Here is a 16,165-nt window from a genome sequence, read left to right as displayed (position 1 = left end):
TTATGGTGATTGGCCCTGTAAGTGGCTTGCACCGTCCGTGAGGAGTCACACTTTATAGTTCAAAACCCAGGCTTTGATTTCTCACTGCATTGTTTCTCGTGTTCCTATTAAAGTCAAGGAGGCCTTAGTGGAGTCAGGCACGCTTCCATTTCTTCCATTTCTTCTGTGTATTTATTGTATGCACACGCAGGTCCTGATCTGAACCTTCGCACAGAGTCTCAGAGAATACTCCTGGCTGGGCCCCTGGCTGCCTGCCTGTGGTCTGCACGTTTTCTGTCTGCCACAGCCAGATCTGAAGCATCCCCTCCTTTTCACTCCCTTTAGAGTCCACCCAGGGCCAGCAATACAGCTCAGCAGCAGAGGCTCCTGCCTCCACGATGACTTGAGTTCACACCCCAGAACCCACATGGCGAAGGCAGAATTGACTCCTACAAGTTGTCTGCTTGCATGCATGACACACACCAAACAAACAAACAAACAAACAAATAAGTAAATAAATAAAATCTTTAGAGTGACCTCAATACAACTGTGAAGGAAGCCCCATTCCAGAAAGTTCTTCAGCATCTGCACCCTCTCTGTGGGTGGAACTTCTTTTCTGTCAACTTCTTGGTGATGTTTAGTTCAGCATATGAGGATCTCTGACTTCCAGATTTTCTTTCTTTTTGTCCTGGAACTAGCTCTTGTAGACCAGGCAGGCCTTGGACTCACAGAGATCCGCCTGGCTCTGCCTTCCAAGTGCTGGGATTAAAGGTATGCGCCACCTCCACCTAACCCAGACTTCCAATATTATCTCCACCACTGTCCCTGACTTCCTGAAAGTGTAATTTGTCTCTGACACAGCGTCTAGTATCACCCAGCATAGTTTTGATCTGTAGGGCGACAGAACTCGCCTCCAACAGGCTCCAAGGATAAGGTCCCTATTTCTCAGCGACACCCTCCTGGACCCAAGTCCTCCCTTAGCTCTGGCTTCTTTTGAAGGCACCTGGCCCTCAGTACCTCTCAGCTGCATGCCTTCCTGTGACAAGAGATGATGGAGAGAGACTGCACACTTAATGTGGAGCTGACTTCCCTTTAACTCTCTCCCTTATAGCTCTGGGCAGCTCCAGAGAGACTGTAGCCAGGGTTACTCATATGTAGAAAGGATGGGAACCCTAACATTCTGAAAGGGAAGTAGTGTTGTTGGGTTTTTGTTTGCTTATTTATTTGTTTGTTTTTACTCTTTGGGGGCCCACCACCCAGCTTCCAAATAAATACACAGAAACTTATTCTTACTTATGAATGCCTGGCCTTAGCTCGGCTTATTTCTAGCCAGCTTTTCTTAACTTATCCCGTCTATCTTTGGCCTCTGGGCTTTTCTTACTCTTGGTTGGTTATGGTCCATGGTCCTCCTCTCCTTCTACTTCTCTTGCTCCTCCCTCTTCTCTCTTTCTTCCCTATTTATTCTTTCTGCCTAGAAGTCTTGCCTATTTCTCTCTCCTGCCTGTCTATTGGCCATTTAAGCTCTTTATTAGACCAATCAGGTGTTTTAGACAGGCAAAGTAACACAGCTTCACAGAGCAACATAAAAAAAAATGCAATATATCTTTGCATCATTAAGCAAATATCTCAAAGCATGAATGAATGTAACACATCTTAAGAAAATATTCCACAACAAGAAGAGTAATGGATGCCAGGCAGGCAGCAACAGAATCCTCTGCCACAGAGCAGTGTGCATCCAGAGGGGAAACAGCTAGTACCGTGTGCCCACCACCTTTGTACAGTAATCTGTGCTAATTAGCACAAGCAGCTAAATTTAAAATAGGAAAACATTTTTTGTATTCTGTATTACGTGGGCTAATATAATACATATATACTATACTTTGTATATGTGTATGAATAATACCATGCCATGTTCTAATCTGAATAAATATGTATATATACATAGGATTTAAATTTTTTTCAGTTATCAAGAAACTATAAGCTAAAGACTTAAAGGCGGAAAGCGCTGAGTGATGAGATTCTCATGTAGAAAAACTCAAAGGCTCCATAAAGCAAACACTTTTCAAAGGAGGAACAGTGTATCTGTAATTCCAGTGCTTGGGAGACAGGCAAGAGAATCACGAGCATGAGGCCAGCCTGGGCTACATAGCAAGACCTTCTCAGAAAAAGGAAGGAAGAAAGGAAGGAAGGAAGGAAGAAAGGAAGGAAGGAAGGAAGGAAGGAAGGAAGGAAGGAAGGAAGGCAGGCAGGAAGGCAGGCAGGCAGGCAGGCAGAGAGAATGGGAGAGAGAGAGAGAAAGAGGAAAAGATAAGAAAAAGAAGAAAGAGAGGGAGAAGGAAAGAGGGCAAGAGAGAGGGCTCAGCAGTTAAGTGAGAGCACTTGTTACTCTCACAAAGGACCTAAAATTAAGTCCCAACACCTACATGGTAGCTCACAATTGTAATTACAGTTCCAGCGGGGTCCAATACTCTCTTCCATGGGCACTGTATGTATACAGTGCCTAGACATATGGTGCATACAGGCAAAACATCCGTACATATGAACTAAAAAATTAAACTTTTTTAAAGAGAAGAGGCATAGAAGAAGAAGAGGAGAGGAGGGAAAGGAGAGGTGAAAGGGAGAATTGGAAAGGTCCTTGATACTTAAATCCAAGGTGTAACCTAGAGCCACAGTTTTCAGACGAGGTGGTTGTGATAAAAGCATAGATTCAGATGAGTGAACGAAGCAAAGTGCTCAGAAATAGATCTCTCTCTCTCTCACACACACACACACACACACACACACACACACACACACACCCCCATCAACTGATTTTAGATAAAGGTAGTCGATCACCTCGATGGGAGAATAAACTGTCCAGCAACCAAGTATCATCATGTGTCACAAGAAACTGAATCAAAACAGGTCACAAAGATGAATAGAAAAGTCAAAGGTAAGATTTCTAGAAGGCAGGGCCAGGGACACATAAGTCCAAGGCCAGGGTCAGGAAACCTTGCCCCTTTGTGTTCAGAGAGTATCCTAAGCTTTCAGAATGGGCACTGTGTGTAACTCAGAGTACCCAGCTCTCTGGTGGAGTGGCCAGGTCTCTGATCCAAATATATGAAGGCAAACAGCACCTGGCCAAGAGGAAGGAGGCTCCTGACCTATGGCCAAATCGCTGCATGTAATTTGCATTACAGGCAGTCTCCTCTTTCTTATCCTTTGCAAACCGGAGCACTAGATATAACAACACACAAAGAAGCCCCATCGAAAGGGGAGCCCAGGAAAGGAGGGGAAACCCAAGCACATCCATTTCTTTCCTTGCTGCTGTGACAAAGGCCTGGCCAGGCAGCTTGAGGGTGGAAAGGTTTCTCTTGGCTCACAGGAAGGGTTTCTCTTGGCTCACAGTCGGAGGGTGCCGCCCATTGTGATGGAAAGTCAGAATGGCAGGAAGGGGAGGTCACATTTCATTTGCCCTCAAGGGGCAATCAATGAATGTCCGCACTCTTTCTCCTTAGAATTCAGCTTGGAGTTCTCAGCCCTCGGTATTGTGCTGCTGCATTTGGGGTGGCTATCCCATCTTTGTTTATCCAATCTAGAAACATCCTCACAGACATGCCCAAAGATTTGCTCCTGGGCGATTCTAGATTCTCTTAAGCTGACAAAAGTAACTACCATAAATGGAAACAAGGAAACAGTATCAGTCCACCAAGAAAGAAACGTCCTTCTTCGGTGACCCCAGTGGGCAGGGCCCTCCCATATTTAATTAAGAAAATGCCCTATAGATTTGCCTACAGGCCATCTGTTGGAGGCATTTTCTCCATTGAAGTTTTTCTTCCCAGATTACTCTAGCCAGTAGGTGTGGGACCCCTGCTACCTGGAAGATGCTAGAGCCCTGGCAATGCTGTGCCAGGAAAACAGGCTTCTCCTCCCAGAACTTTCATTCCCATGGGGGAGACTCATGTGATGACATGCAACTGGACTGAAAGCAGCAAAAGCTCCTAGAAGGGTGTTAAAGTAAATCTTCACAGCCTGAGAGGGAGAAAGCAAAGACACAGAAACACAAATCATAGGGGCAGTGTCAGCCTGGGAGAGACAGCTTAGAAAAAGGAAAGGCTAATGGTGTCTGGCTTTAGTTCATCATGGACCAGACAACACGATGGGAGCATAGCATAGCAGCCTCTCTCTCTCTCTCTCTCTCTCTCTCTCTCTCTCTCTCTCTCTCTCTCTCTGTGTGTGTGTGTGTGTGTGTGTGTGTGTGTGTGTGCGCGCGGGGGGGGGGGGGTAATCCTCCATGTAAGTTTAAAGTTTATGTTTTTGTTGTTGTTGTTTTTTCAAAGGTTTATTTATTTATTATGTATACAACATTCTGCCTCCATGTATGGCCGCATGCCAGAAGAGGGCACCAGACCCCATTACAGATGGTGGTGAGCCACCATGTGGTTGCTGGGAATTGAACTCAGGACCTCTGGAAGAGCAGCCAGTGCTCTTAACCACTGAGCCATCTCTCTAGCTCCTTTGTTGTTGTTGTTGTTGTTGTTGTTGTTGTTGTTGTTGTTGTTGTTGAAGATGGGGTAGCTCCTGCTGCTCAGGTGGCCTCAGACTCCCAGACTTGAATAGTTCTCTTTCCTCAAATTCTCCAGGGGCTGAGACTACAGGGGGATTCTGCACACCATGGTGCCCAGGGGTGGGGGGGGGTGATAGCTCAGTTGGTAAAATGTTTGCTACACATGCCTGAGGACCTGAATTCAATTCCCAGCATTCGCATAGAAAGCTGGACATAGAGGCACGTGACTATAATTCTAGCTAGTGAAACAGACAGGGGGTTCCCTGGAGCTTACTGGAGAGCTGGTCTGGCCAAAGGGTCCTAATGAAAGGTCATTTATCAGAAACTAAGGAGGAAGACTTCCACTGTTGACATCTGACCTCCACACACACAAACATACGTACACACAGGCCACAAACTTAAACAGTGGCTGGAACTACATGTTTATCACTCATGGTTTCTGTGGGCCATGCTCCAAGGATAGTTCAACAGTGACCTCTGCCTCAGGGGCTCTCACAAAGTGGCCCCAGGAAGTCAGCCGGCACTAGCTGTCATCTGGAGGAGACTCACGTGAGAGAGAATCCATCCCCAAGTTCCTGTGGTTGGTGGCACAGGTCAGTTTGCTGCAGGATGCCGTATGGGGAGCCTTAGTTCCTGCCACGTGGGCCCTTCCAACATGGTAGCCTAACCTAACCCTCACTCAACACCAGAAAGAGAGAGGAAGGACTGGAAAGACAGGGGCCACATCTTAGAGACAGCTCTTCCTCGTGTGGGCAATGCCCTGTCCTCTTTGCCATGGTCTCTTAGTTAGAAGCAAGATGTAGACAGATACAGCCTGCGCTCCAGAAAGGGAGAGCACACAGACTTCTGAATCCCAGGAAGGGAAGCTGGGTTCCTGGGTGCATGTCACAGCCTGTCGGCCGCACTAATAGCTCAGTTAGTCAGTAAGAGCAGAAAAATCGAATCAAAGTTTGGGCAAGCATAGACTCACTTCACTAAAGATGTGTGAATGGCCAGTAAACACGTGAGACAGTGTCACTAGGGTTCAGTCCCCTGTGCAAGGCAGGTGAGATGAAACACACCTGTAATCCTAGCACCTGGGAGGCGACAGCAGAAGGCTCAGAGGTTCTCGGTCATCCTTGCTACCTCACAAGTTTGAGTCCAGTCTGGGCTACCTGAGACCCTGTCTCTAAATAAATACATGTATAAATATATGCAATTAAGGAAATATGTTGAAACTACAATATGGATTTTAAAAAAAAAAAAAAACCCAAAGTTAAAGATCTGAGTGGTCAAGATGACTTCCTGCCAAGCCTGGTGACCTTCCATCCCCAGAACCCACATGCTGGAAGGGGAAAACAAGCTCCCACAAGTTGTCACTATGGGACACCTTCCTCTCTGCACCACAGCAAAGCCACCACCCTTAAACACGCCAGGCTGTAAAGATGGCAGGCGTCCCTGGGCTGTGGAGGGCTCTCTTTTCAGTTCGGGTAGTAAGTAGTACACTTGCCTTGAATCACTTCGTGTGGAACAAAGTAGAACAAATGGGGAAATAGCCCCCCCGCCCCGTTCAATTTTATAACCTTTCGCCAATTTATGGTTAGAGCTTCCACAAATGATGGGATTAGAAAGGGTTAAATATTAACAAAAATCTGTTCTGGAAGATGTTGACAAGCAGGTCAGTTGTTGGGCAAAGAGTCGAAGGCAGTAGGAAGATGGGCTCTGTGAAGATGTGGTATTCCGCCTGTTGTTTTAGAGCCGCAACACTTCAAAGTGACATTTTGATGGACTCAGAATCGAAAAGGTAACTGGCGACCAATACACTGTCATTCACAAAGTTGTCTCTAAGGCCTGCCATCTAGTAAGATGCGGGCATTTAGTCACGCCTTTCATCCTAGCAGCCCAGAGGCAGAAACACGTGGATCTCTAAGTTCAAGGCCAACTTGGTCTACAAGTTGAGACTTGTTTTTGAAAGAAAGAGATAAACAGTGTTCTAGACTTTGACTAATGGGCTTCTCAGAATCCGATCTGAAGCGTAACAAGCTGTGCCTGCTGGCCCTGTGGGGTAGGGAGGGGCACAATTCAGGTCTTTTCTGCCAATTTCTAATGACGCCTGCATGTGTTCAAAAAACAGGTATCTTATTATCAAGCACTGTGTTTCCTTCCTGTCCCATAGCAAATATCAAGATAAGCGTTCAGAATAAATGACCATCTTCATAATCTTAGCGGTGTCTTCGTTTTGGGAAGTTAGAAGGCACTTCAGCCCAGAGAATCCAGATGAACCCATTTTCTCCACCTCTTGTGTTACCACATTTCCCAGGAGTGGGCTTTCAGTTGACTCTAACTGTGGGTATTGGTTACCAGTCTCTCCTGAGACACTGCAAAATCAATTCTCTTTGGAGGACATGTAAATTAAGGGTAGAGAGGAAATGACTTTGATAGCATTTGACTTTTGAAAAGTACCAAAATGAACAAAACCTTTCCCCCAAGTTTACCAGTCCAAAGGCATCACAGTTAGAGTTAAGTGTGTTGTCTTCACCTCTTCCGGCAACCAATTATTTACACGTAATGGGACCTAAAGTCTCTGTGTGGGGGAAGGAACGAAGCTGGGCAGCTCCTCCCACCGCCTCCAGTTGGAGGGGATCTATGGGCAAAAAGCATTTGCTGTCATTATTTCTTGTCAGTCAAGGGAAAGCAATTCTCATCATTCCTAAATGGTTCATCATTCTCAAGGGAAGCTTGAGCAAATGGAACTAAATAACCTCTCGATCCATCCATGGTTCCACAAGCCAACCTTACATGCTGAGTCTTCATTGATTGACTAACAAGGAACAGCTCGCTTATATGTGTCAGACACGGGCCTTGCAGACATGAGCCACCCTTCCTCTGCAATGAGCTTACAGGCCCTAGAAGACACGCAGAAGCAATAAGTCCCTACTCTAGACCCTACAGGAGAGAAGTGTGTTTACCTACACGCATACATACAATTAAAATGTAATTTTTTAGATGCAATAAAGAGAAAAACTTTTAGGTTTTTATATATCTGGAATTTAAGAAACTATATATGCAAATGTAATAATTTCATATAGAATTCTTTCTTTTTTTTTTCTTTTTTTTCAGCCGGGTGGTGGTGGCACATGCCTTTAATCCTAGCACTCAGGAGGCAGAGGTAGGCGGATCACTGTGAGTTTGAGGCCAGCCTGGTCTATAAGAGCTAGTTCCAGGACAGGCTCCAAAACTACAGAGAAACCCTATCTCAGAGAGAGAGAGAGAGAGAGAGAGAGAGAGAGAGAGAGAGAGAGAGTCTTTCTATGTAGCCCTGGCTGTCCTGGAACTCTCTATGTAGACCAAACTGGCTACAGAATCACAGAGATCTGCCTGCCTCTGTAGAGTTATTTTTTAGTCTTATTTTTATTATGGTTAATTAGGTGTTCATGGGTGGGTCTGTGCATGTGGGTGCTGCAGAGACCAGAGGTGTCAGATGCCCCTGGAGCTGGAGTTACAGGTATTTGTGTGCCACCGATGTGGGTGCTGGGAATCAGACTCGGATCCTCCAGAAGAGCAGTAAAATGCCCTTAACGGCTGAGCCATGCCCTCCTCATATAGAATTCTTAAATATTGCAATGTAAATTAAAGTATTCAGTTATGGGTAAAGTAAAAAATTATCAGAAAGAAGCAACCGACCAGACAAAGTATGAAGAAGAGAAATGTCTTAGTTCCTGTCCTATCCTGTGAAGAGACACCATGGCCAAAGCAACTCTTTTAGAAGAAAGCATTTAATTGGGGCCTTCCTTGCAATTTCAGAAAACTAGTCTGCAATCATCAGGGCAGGAAGTAGACAGGCATGGTGCTGAAGCAATAGCTGACAGTTAGCTTTACATCCTGATCTGCAGACAGCAGGCAGAGAGAGAGAGAGAGAGAGAGAGAGAGAGAGAGAGAGAGAGAAAGACTGGGACTACTGTGGACTTCTGACACCTCAAAGCCCACCCCCAATGACATACCTCCTCCAATAAGGTCACACCTACTCCAGCAGGCCATTCCTCTAATTTCCAAACAGCTCCACTAACCAAGGACAAACCATTCAAACATGAGCCTGTGGGGGACATTCTCATTCAAACCATCACAGGAAGGCAGGAGGGAAAGTGGGGTTCAGAAGAGGCTCCCTGGTAAAAGCAGTTCTTAAAGGAATAAGTGGGGCCATCCCAGTCATGGGGAAAGAGAATAACTCTATATTGTCATTACTGCCCTGCCTGAGCACATGGCCTACTCCAGGAATAAGCAGAACTGTCCAGCCTCGACACTGAGTTACAAAACAAAAAACAAAAAGCCAAGCTTGGTGGCACACATCTTTAATCTCAGCATTAGGAAGACAGAGGCAGGCAGATCTCTATGAGTTCAAGGCCAGCCTGGTCTACAGATCAAGTTCAGGCCAGCCAGGGCTACATATAGAGCCCCTGTCTCAACACTAGAACAATGTATCTCATACTGTTTTAAGTAAGATTGGGATTTTGTGTTGGGCAGCATTCACAGCTTCAGAAGCTGGGGCAGCCCAGGCTAGCCCCAGGCTGGCACACTGTGTGAGGCAGCTGTTTAAGAAGGCAGGAGGGGGAGAGAAGTGAGTGTCACCTGGACACCAGAGAGGATGCATGCCCTGGCAGCCAGAGTTGCTCAGAGACAACTGGAGATGATTCGTGACTTTGGTTCCGTGCACTAAATTATTGAGGAGCTCCTTTTCCTGTATTTACGGTCGATTTATTTTTTGTAGTAGCTATTTCAGGTTTCTTTGTTTTTTAAGGCAGAGCAATCTCACAGAACCTTGGTGCATCAGGGGGTGCTTTTTCGGTAGTCGTTTTATGATTCTGCATCCAGGGTGAAGCTTTTCCTTCCGAGAGTTATTCAGAATACTCTATCTAAATAAGTCCCCAGGCGCAATTATGTAAGGTCAATCTTAATAATTCAGCACTTTTCGCCAACCAGGACACCACATCTGTAATGGCTTCATCTTTTGCAGGCATGCCTTTAGTAAAGCCCAACTCAGAGCAGACTGTTCTACCCCACTGGAGCCCTGGAGCCTCAGATTGGCTACGGAGGCCAAAGGCACACAGGTAGAAAGGTCCCCTGTGGTCACACAGACTAGGACCAGCAAGGGAAATCCCATGCCTAGCAAAGAAAAGAGCCATCAGTTCCCGGAGTGCAGAGTTTGTCTAACCAACTGGCCTGACAGTCAGCAATGGATGGTGTCATGAGCACACATCCCTCTTCCTGGATCGGGCCGTACTGAGCCCTTCCCTCCCTCTTTCCTGCCCTGGCTTTCTCTGCCTGTCTGGAGCAGCTAAAATTAAGTCTGGCAACAAGTCTGCTGAAACTTTAAGAAAACATTGCCATAGAAGGGCAACTGAGGACCACCAACTTTAAATCATCTCTGCCCATGAATTGGCCTTCTTTGGACCCTGTAGAGATTCATGTGGGTGCCTAGGAGCTTTGAAAGCCGTTGCCTTCTTGGAAAGGACTGTGTGATGGAACAGTGTTTCATCTGTCTTTTCCCATTGGTCTATAGTTGTCTGTCTGAGAAAGATGTTTCCTTGCCAAGTAAAAACCCAAGGCCATAAATTTGACTTCACCGACTTATTACACAGAAATTCTTACCTTTCAGGCTACTGCTGTGCATCCACTGTCAGGGTAGTAACAGGAGCAGGAGCTAACTTACTGCAGTTTCCAGTCTCTATTAGGTGAGGACCACTTTGTAGGGAACACAGCCCCTGCCTCTTTCCTGTCTGTGTCTGTCTTCCAAGAAGCAGCTCATCAGGATGACAGGTGACATCGATGGGGCTTCTAACCAGAAGAACCAGTAAGGGGGTCGGGGGCTGGAGAGATGGCTCAACAGTTAAGAGGCCTTACTGCTCTTTCAGAGGACCCTGGTTCAGTCCCCAGCACACACATGGTGGCTGACACCTTCCTTAAGTCTACTCCAGGAAATCTGGAGCCCTCTTCCGGCCCCTGCAGGCACCGGGTACATTCATAGTACACATACAGATTTTAAGGCAAAGCACTTAAAATAAAAATAATCTTTAAAAAAAAAAAAAGAACCAGTCAGGAATTTTTAAAAACTATACCAACACTACCACAAGAACAAGCAAGCGAAATCTGAAGTCTGAGAATGTTCAGCACTTACACATTCATCACCAGACTTGTTCTTTTGTGCTGATGGTAGGCTTAGGTACTGTTGTCACTCTGGAGTTGCCCTGTGTCTTTTGGAGGCTGGAACCTCACATACTGCTGGCAAGTGCTACAGCCATGGTGTAGCCCAATTCAGCAGTCCCTCAAAATGTTAAACACAATATTGCCAATAGAATATGACCTAGCAACTCCATTTTTGGGTATTTAACCCCCCAAAATGCATGTCCACACAGACGTATGGACATGAATGTTCCTAACAGCTAAGCGGTGGGAACCACCTAAGTTAAATGCTCACCAGCTGAGGAATGGACTAAATGTGAGATAGATCCACACAGCGGAATACTATTCAATGATAGAAAGGGAAAAGAAAAACAGTTTCAGAAAGCAGTGACAAAAGACCCCATAATGTATGACCCCGTGTGTGTGTGTGTGTGTGTGTGTGTGTGTGTGTGTGTGTGTGTGTGTGTGAAACACCTAGCGGAGAAACCAATAGAGACAAAAGGAGATTAGCCCCAGGGTGGAGGGGAGCGGTCAGCAGGAGATAAGAAAGTGCTTCTCTTTGGGATGGTGGAAAGGTTTCAGACTTGGTTACATGACTCTGAATACACTGAAAACCACTGCATTAAGTAGGAAAGCTGTTTTTTCCAATAAATACATTTTTAATCCCAATTGTATTTTCTTTCGGAAAATTGGCTTGACTCGTGGGGAGGGAGGGCAGTGTGACATCTGAAGCCAGATGTGGACACTGACACAGGCAAGATTCAGAACAGGCCCATCACTATCAAGGTCCCTCAGTTTGACCTTTTATAAAAGCCACAGCCACCTCTGTGCACCCCTGCCCTCTGACCCCTAGCATCCACTAATTTGTACACAGTGTCTATAATTTTGTCATTTCAGAGCATAACATGAATACAATATATTATCCTTAGAAATGGCTTTTATTTGACTCAGTGTAATTCCCAGGAGACTTGTCCAAGGTTTACTTGAGATAAGGTCTCACTGTGTAGTTCTGGCAGGCATGTAACTCACTATGTAGACTGGGCTGGCCTAGAATTCAGAGATCCACTTATCCCTGTCTCCTGAATGCTGAGATCAAAGGTGTGCACCTCCATACCCAGTTAGTCCAACATATAATTGATTGACCTTTAGTTTCGTTTGTTTGTTTCAAGACAGGGTGTCTCTGTGTAACAATCCTGGCTGTCCTGGAACTCACGATGTAGACCAGGCCGGCCTACAATCACAGAGATCCACTTGCCTCTGCCTCCCAAGTGCTGGGATTAAAGATGTGTACCACCACCGCCCTGCTGGTTGACCTTTTGAAGGGCATCACAGTGTTCCATGGTATAGATGGTTTGCTGTGTTTTCAGCAGTCATTCATGAAATGGCACCTGTAATGCCAGTTGAGCCTTTTACAAGGGCAGCTGCTGTGAATACCCAGGTATAGCTCTTCTGTGTACACGTGCAGCTTTTGTAGCCCTGAGATAATGTAAGGGCTCAAGCTGTGCTTGGCTCTGTAGGAAACCGCCAAAGTGTTTTCAGAAGACTCTTTTCATTCTGGATTCCATTTCAGATTTATTTTTAATTATGTGCATGGGCATATAGGTCTGTGCACATTGAGCATTTAGGTCTGTGCACATGAGCGTTTAGGTCTGTGCACGTGAGCGTTTAGGTCTGTGCACGTGAGCGTTTAGGTCTGTGCACGTGAGCGTTTAGGTCTGTGCACGTGAGCGTTTAGGTCTGTGCACATGAGCGTTTAGGTCTGTGCACGTGAGCGTTTAGGTCTGTGCACATGAGCGTTTAGGTCTGTGCACATGAGCGTTTAGGTCTGTGCACATGAGCGTTTAGGTCTGTGCACATGAGCGTTTAGGTCTGTGCACATGAGCGTATAGGTCTGTGCACATGAGCGTTTAGGTCTGTGCACATGAGCGTTTAGGTCTGTGCACATGAGCGTTTAGGTCTGTGCACATATAGGTGTGTGCACGAGTGCAGGTGTCCTCAGAGGTGTCCAGATCCCCTGGAGCTGGAGTTGTAGGCAGTTGCGAGCTGCTGATGTGAGTGCAGGGAACTGAACTAAGGCCTTCTGGAAAAGAGCAGAAGGAGCTCTCAACTGCTAAGCCATCTCCCCAGCCCCTCCCCGTCTGTATCCACCCCAGCAATAGAGAAGGGGTTCTTTTGGGTTCCTTCCTCACCAACATTTGACACTGGTACAGTTTTGACCTTAACCATCCTAATGAGTTTGTATTGACATCAGCATCTGACTTACATCACCCTGAAGGCGGATGCTGAGCCTTCCTCTTGTGCTTGGTGCCAAATCAGCACTATGTCCCCCTACTCTCTGGTGAATGGTCTCTTCATTCATTTTGTCTGTGTCCTGACTAGATTCTCTCTGAGTTTTCAGCATTCTTTTTATATTCAAGACACCAGTCACTTGTTGACTATGTGGTTCGTAAATATTTTTTCCCATTTTGGAGATTTATCAATTTTTCCTTTTTTTTTTCTAAAAGGTTCACATATTATTTTATTCCTGACCCAAATTGAGCCAATTTTGGAGAATTTGTGAGATTTACATTGGGATAGTTTTGGTTGTTTTCTTTTGCTTGTTCTGATGTTGATGACCAGTGCTGGTTGGGAGAACCGCCCTTCTGCATTTCCCAAAGCTTGGCTTAACACTGGCTTGGGGACAGGTCTAGCTGCTGTGGCTTACAGTCTCTCTGCTAACACCACACAGTCCTGATTATTACAGTTATACTGGGAGCTTCTCTAAAAGTTGTGTTGTGTTGTGTTCTGGTTGGGTTTTTTGTTGTTTTTTTGAGACAGGGTTTCTCTGTAGCTTTGGAGCCTGTCCTGGAACTAGCTCTTGTAGACCAGGCTAGCCTCAAACTCACAGAGATCCACCTTTTTCTGCCTCCCAAGTGTTGGGATTAAAGACACATGCCACCACACCAGGCCTGTTTTTACTTTTTTAAAAAATGTATGTGTATTATGTGTCTCTTTATGGTTTTTAGCAACATCAGTGCATTGCCCCAGAGGCCACTGGAGCTGGCGTCACAGTCAGATTAAGCCACCTGATAAGGGTGCTGGGGACTTAACTGTAAGTCTCTCTGCTAGAGAACGGTGGACCCTCAACCACCCGAACCATCTCTCCAGCCCTCTCTGCAAGCTTTCCTTTTGGGAAATGTGACTCCTCCCACTTCATTCTAGGTTATTTCAGGTATTTCAAAGCTTGTACCTTTCCACAAGATAATCATCTTATCTGTGTCTATGAAACAGAGTACCTCAGATTTTGACAGGACTTGAAGGAAACCCAAAGATGACCTTGGAAGATAACTGACTTTTTCTGTTGGGTCTTCCAGCCCTAGAATGTGGGGTGCCCCACACTGATTACTTCTGTGTAGTTGGGTTTTTTTTTAACTCTTGGGGGCCTGCCACCCAGCTCCCAAACAAATACATGGAAATGTACTCTTACTTATGAGTGCCCGGCCTTAGCTTGACTTGTTTCTAGACAGCTTTTCTAACTTTAATTATTATTATTCCATTTCTCTTCAACTACATTTTGCCTCTGGGCTTTTTACCTTTCTTTACTCTATGTTTTTCTTTCTTTCTTACTTCGAGGCTGACTGTGTGACTGGGTGGCTGGCCCCTGGCATCCTTCTCTCCTCCTGTTCTGGCTCCTCCTTCTTCTCTCTTCTTCAGAGTCTAGATTTCTCCTATTCATTCTATCTGCTTGGCAGCCCTACCTATCCCTCTCAGCCTCGCTATTGGTCATTAAGCTCTTTATTAGACCAATCAGGTGTTTTAGACAGGCAAAGTAACAGCTTCACAGTTAAACAAATGCAACATAAAAGAATGCAACAAATGTTCTACAGCATAAATGAATGTAGCACATCTTAAAGGAATATCCCACAACACCTCTGTTCACCAACAACCCCTCATTGATAACAACCTCACTCACACTGTGCAGTTTTTTTAGAATATAAACTATGTATATGGTTTCCTATGTTTATTTTACATACTAACTTTCTTTGCAGAGATTGTAAACAGTATTTGATATCAGCTTCCGTGCACTTATTCTTACTTTATCAGATGCACTGTCCTGATCCTATGACCTCACTGATCTTCCCGTTTGGTTTGTTTGCAGTCTTTGGGATTTTGTACGTGGATAGCCTGCCATTGAATTTTCATTTCTTTCTTCACAAGTAGCATGCCTTCTTTACTATTTTTAATTTATTCTTTGAGAACCTCATACATGCATGCATGCAATATTTAATATATATATATATTTAATTTTACCTGCAAGTATGTGTGCACCACCTCCATGCAGTGCCTACAGAAGCCAGAAAGAGTGCCAGATCTCCTGGAACTGGAGTTAGAAGATGCGGGTGCTGTCCCGTGGGTGCTGGGAAAGCTCTGCAAGGGCAGCAAGTGCCCCTAACCACTGAACCACCTTTCCAGCCCCAACATAGAATGTATTTTGATCATGTTCCATCCCCTTCCCCTCCAGTTCTTCCCTCAACCCCCACCTCACATTCTCCTCTCCACCTCAGGCCCTTTTCCAATCTGCCTTTCATCCCTTGTACTTGGTTGAGAGAGAGCTACGAAACCGCTTGCTCCTGAACTTAGAAGTTAAAGTGTTCAGGTTTTCACTAAAAGCATAACAAAATGCATAATTTTATCACAAAACACCTTATCAAACTTTTTTCTTTTGAGAGGGGGATATTTAGATTTAGTTATTGACCCATCTAAAGTGACTAAAGAGGTCTCTACTTCCTGCTTCTGTGCTGTAAGAATGACAAGTTCCCGCCGAGGTCGGTGACCCCGCAGGTGCTGGCCGTCCACAGCCTCGGTCCCCTCCCTGCGGGCGCTGTTCGCCCGGATAGCAAGCGGCTGCCAGCCTCGCCGCCTGCCAACCCTAGCTGGCGATAGGGAAGTCTCAGATACCCAAGTCCAGGGCGACGGGCGTGCCCGGGGCCTGATTTAAAATGTGTGAACTTCTGGCAGCAAGCTGTGGCGGTGAGGAAAGAGCGAGCTGCGAGGGGAGGAAGCCAGTTCAGAGATCCGCCGCGCGGGGGGGTGGAGGAGGGATTGGAGAGCGCGCGAAAGCGCCGGCGAAGCGCGACCCCGCGGGCAGCCTCTCCTTTTATGGGAGCGGTACGCCGTCCGCGCAGGGCCCCGAGAGGGAAGCGCGCCCCCGCCGAGGGTGCGGCGGGCGCCCATGGGCCCACACCTGCGCGAGGACGCGCGTGTCCGGTGGCGCGCGCGGCGGACGAAGCGCTGTGAACGCCGCTCCCCCTTCCCACGCTTGCTCGCGGACCGTACCAAAGGCGCGGGGGGAGCGGAGCGTGCCATCGCGGCCCACCTGCGGCTGCCCGGCCTGGGCGGGGACGCGCTCCGCCCTAGCCTGCTGCGCGCGCCCGCTGCCGCGCGCGCCCGTCGCCGCTGCAGGCCCCTCCTCCCGGGGCGAGAGAAGCCGGGTCGCCGCGGCCC

General features: G+C 46.6%; 1 protein-coding gene across 8 annotated transcripts in view; it reads left to right on the top strand.

Moving 5' to 3' along the window:
- Window positions 1-16,165, top strand: part of Prkag2 (protein kinase AMP-activated non-catalytic subunit gamma 2) — a 266,876-nt gene that overhangs the window by 192,721 nt on the left and 57,990 nt on the right. The window lies entirely within an intron of this gene.

The sequence above is a fragment of the Myodes glareolus genome, chromosome 6, assembly GCF_982192425.1.
Source record: "Myodes glareolus chromosome 6, mMyoGla1.1, whole genome shotgun sequence".
Classification (NCBI taxonomy): Eukaryota; Metazoa; Chordata; class Mammalia; order Rodentia; family Cricetidae; genus Myodes; species Myodes glareolus.
This window is presented reverse-complemented; position numbering and strand designations above follow the sequence as displayed.